Source organism: Lathyrus oleraceus, chromosome 6 (genome assembly GCF_024323335.1).
Source record: "Lathyrus oleraceus cultivar Zhongwan6 chromosome 6, CAAS_Psat_ZW6_1.0, whole genome shotgun sequence".
Classification (NCBI taxonomy): Eukaryota; Viridiplantae; Streptophyta; class Magnoliopsida; order Fabales; family Fabaceae; genus Lathyrus; species Lathyrus oleraceus.
In genome coordinates, this window is record NC_066584.1 from 99,385,757 (window position 1) to 99,390,746 (window position 4,990).

A 4,990-nucleotide genomic window follows, 5' to 3' on the forward strand; every position below is an offset into this window, starting at 1 on the left:
TAAGATTTTTAAAATAATACAAAGTCAATAGTTAGTCATTCATCAGGATCGTGATCTCATTGAGTGTCTCCCAATGGTTAGTGTTTTCCTAAAAATTCAGACAATGCATATACTGCAATAATACTTTGCATTTTGTCTTAGCATTATCACACGATATATCATCATTCATGGATCACTGAGGTCTTTCTTTAGGTTGTAACGTGGTTGGGCTTACTAAAAATATTGGTTTTCCTTTGGATACAAATATCCTAAATTTAAGAGAGCATAAGGTATTTTTTCACATGTTTCTCCTTCTTTATTTCCCACTTTCTTACAACCATTTGTTTGGTACCTTTTTGTATTTTGTATGCTTGACTTTTTTATTTTTTATTTTGATCTTTGTCAAAGAAGTTTTTTCTTTCCATTCACCACCAATACTACTTGAGTTTCTTTTGAAGTATTTCCTTTTTCATTTTTCTCCCCAACTTTCACTTTTACAATACCCTTGCATTTTGCTTGCTCTCATATCCTTAAGATAATGTAGGGAATATTGCTTTTCTTTCCAAATTTTGGTTAAGGGTTGTAATTTTGAAAGAAAAAAAATATGTCATTGTATGGCTCAAAGGGGTTTGTCAATGGATTCTCATCCTCACTAGGTAGACTTTTCAGGTCAAGTATCTTTTTTCGCTTAATACAAATAATGGCTTGATCTTTTCCATAACTTTCAAGAATATGAAGTAACAAGTAAGACTATGCAAATTCAACTTAATTATTATTCATTTTTACTCTAATTATTTGGTAAAATATGAGGTTGCACACTTCTCACATGAGTAGTGTAACACCCTTACATAATATACATCTAGAAATATTTAACATATAGTGTAAATTGGTATTGATACACATAAGTGCCTATTGGTAACATTATATATACATGTACAAAAGAATAATATACAATATGGCACATGTTATACAAAGGTTCCTAGATAAAAACTAATATCTATGTACAATATACATATATGTACACACGCTACAGCTAAAGATCATCATAGCGAGAGTCTCTAAAACATTATCAAATAAGCTTACTCTTGCCATTTACCTGTAAGGAACCACATGAAAAGCAACAATAATAGTGGGGTGAGATAATAATCTCAGTGGGTTCCCTATCTTATGGGTCCACTTGACTCTAAAGGGGTAATCTATAACCTTCAACTTAAGTTTCTCGATAAAAAAATACATGTGTTCACTTAGACAATAGAGAAAAATCTTAAGTATCTAAGGGATATCTGCATTGTATAGAAACATGTAACTTAAGTTCATATAACTCAACAAATTAGTATTCATAAAATATTACAAAGCATCTTTCTCAGGTCGGACCTACGTCTAGGGAAAGGCTTGGGTCACAGATTTTATATAATTCGAATTTCGTGTGGATTCAGGTTCTCCATGGGACTCGAACCCACTTCAAGAACCGTAATTCGTATGAGACTCTAACCCACTTAGAGTATCTTTCTTTGTATGAGACTCGAACCCACTTAGAGGTCCACCTCTCCTCTATGGGACTCAACCCATAATTGGGACTCAAACCCACTATGAGGCACAAATCATTGGGGCATACATCCTAATTCTACTTTATATAAGCATATCAATTAGGATATGCACGATTAAGGGTTATTTCTGAATACGTGATTAGGTTCCAACATTCAAAGTGATTTCACTCATCAATCACTGGGTGATCACATTCACCAATTCTCATAAAATCCTAACATATCCCATACAAGGCCTATTGATTCATAATTCAAGCTTGCGATACACACAGAGGTACCTTTACGTCCAATCATCACCACCTAAGTCTTTATTACTAGTTCATTCACCTAGTTATTAAGCTAGGTTCACCTCACTTTTCATCATAGTTAATTCAACCATTATGCATTCAAGACAAACAACACTTCATGATATAATTCATAATATAAGAGTAATAATTCATCACCATTAATCAATTACTATTTAACATACTTGCATGATTTTAATTCATTAAAGGATACAACATTAGATTAGCATTCCAGCGCATTCGACCTTGCATCAAATGGAGTTACGATTCCTGTTTTATGGTAGAAATAGGAACACTAAGCATTTTTCAACATATCAGAATTCTTCATCAATGAGCTAGGGGAAAGCTCTAAGTGAGGTGAGTCAGAATGATCAAGCCTCTAAATTCTTCCTTTCCTCACTTAACGAGACCCATTGAAGCCTCAAAGCGAGCTATCTCCTAGCGATCTCCTAATGAGACTCAAGCGAGACAAGCTAGAATGTCACATTTCCTCGAGATCAGTTGTCTCACTTAGTGAGGCCTAACAAGATTAGCATAACATTTTTTGCTACAAGCCTCAGGTTTTCTCTCCTAGCGAGCCATTCCTTCAACTCACGAGGATGACGGAACTCAGCTAGTGAGAAAATGTAATAACATGAAGGAAATGAACTACACCACATCAGCAAACACCATAATACACCAAGACAACATATAAAAATCATGGAATGACACATAGACGAATGTAAAAAATAAATACATCATGTATTAGCAACAACTTCATGATCAAAGCAAACACACAAACCCTAATCCTCTTTTTTCCATGAAAATTTCCCCAAATGCTAACTCTACCTAGAACCCACCTTACTAAGTGAAAATGATGAAAGATTTGAAATGAGATGTGATGATTCAAGTTTCTTCTTCCTTCTTCCAAGTTTTCTTCTTCTTTCCTCTTCTTTTTCTTCACTTCTCTTCTTCTTCTCTTCTCTTCTCATTTTCTTCTCTTCTCTTCTCTTGTTACTAACAAGTGGAAAGGTTGGTAAGAAAAGTGAGATAAGAAAATATCTTAAGGGAGATATTTTTCTTAGAGAGCAATTGAAGATTCATTAATGTTTCCAAAGTATTCATTTATTTTAGTAATTAATAAAGGCTAATTAAATTATATAATAATTAAGTTCATATGAGTTCACTAATTACTCTATTTGTCCCAACTGATATGAAATAGAGCATATAGGAACTCAGCTAGTCTCAACTGACAACAAATAAATTATTTACAGGGATATGGGATATTACATTCCACCCCCTTAAATAAAAAAAATCCTCGAATTTTAAGGATTTACTTGAAAGAGATAAGGATAAGCCTCTTGCATATCGGACTCAAGCTCCCAAGTAGCTTCGCCCAAATGCAATCCTTCCCAAAGAACTTTGACAAGAGGAATCTCCTTATACCTGAATGCCTTAACTGCACGATCTAGGATTTAACTGGGTTGAGGTTTGAAAGAAATATTTTCTTCTACCTCAACTATATCTGAAAGAACAGGTTGAAGAGGTTCGAGAATGAATTTCTAAAGTTGAGATACATGAAAGACATCATGCATTCTGGAGAGTGGGGGTGGTAATTCTAAATTATGTGACACTTCACCGAACATTTCAATAATCTTTTCTTGTATCACCTTGATCTTTTATGTGGTATCTTGAATAATCTTTGGTTCTATAATTCCCTTCTCACCAACTTCTGTCCAGTAAACAGGGCTTCGACATCTCCTTCTGTAAAGAACTTCATATGGAGCCATACCAATACTAGAATGATAAATGTTATTGTATGCAAACTCAATCAAGGGTATGAGGTATTTCCAATTTCTTATACTTTTAAGAACACATGCCCTCAACATGTCCTCCAATGTATGAATTATCCTCTCGGTCTGACCGTCTGTCTGAGGATGGTTAGAAGTACTCAAACATAACTTTGATCCCATAGCATTTTGAAACGTTCCCAAAATCTTGAATTAAATTTTGGATCTCTATATGATATAATACTAAAGGGAATACCATGCAACCTAACAATTTATGCAATGAACAACCTTTCAATATGAATAGTTTTGTAAGTGGTTTCACTACTAAGAAATGGGCTGAACTCGTTAATCGATCTACAATCACCCAGATCAAATCGTAACCACCATGGGTACGCGGTAACTCTACTGAAAAATGCATAAAAATATTATACCATTTGATCTCTTGAATTTACAATGGTTGTTACAAACCACATGGTCTTTGATGCTTGATCTTCACTTGCTGGCATACCACACATTTAACCACATATTCTACAATGTTCTTTTTCATACCATGCCATCAATAATATTTCTTCAGATCTTGATACATCTATGATGAACCCAGATGAATGGTAAACATGAAGGTGAGAAAAACACAAGAAGGGGGTGAATTGTGTTGAATTTTCTTTCTTTTTAAAACACCTAGTTAGAATATAAATACAAGGTTATAGAATCTGATTTAATCAGAGGTAAGAAGCGTATATGAAATGCAAGATAAAATAATAACACACAGAGTTATCCTGGTTCCTCTCACAACTTGAGAGCAATCCATTCCCCTTGTATATACAAGATTTTTTCATCATAATCACATAATATTACACTTTGCTCAAGCACACAAGCAAGAGAGTTCCAATGCTCAAACATTAAAGTAAGAGACTTCTATGCTCAAGCACCCAAGCAGAGACTTCCAATCCTCACGCACACAAGCAAGAGACTTCTATGCTCAAGCACACAAGCAATAGACTTCAAATGCTCAAACACTTAGTAAGAGACTTCTAACAACCTACCTAACAGATAAATGATTGTTTAGGAAAATACACTTAATATAAAATCAGAGGTGTATAAAGAATAAAATGCAAGTAGACTCTTTGAAGACTTGGGGATTTCTAAGATATACAAGGATAAGAAATCCTATGTTCAACTTATGCTTTTATGTTAACAGAGTAACTTCTCTTTTAGTGTCAATTAGTATACTTATTATTCAAGTCTTTAGCTCCTTAAATAGAGAAGAAAAGAGTTGTTGAATATTCAACAATGTTGATTCCTTTAAGAAGCTTCAAAATAGACGTTGGGATGATTCACCAAATAGTCAAAGTTGGCGTAGGCTAGTTTTGAAACCCTTTGTTCCAAAATGAGTTAGCAGTTGTATCCCAGTAGA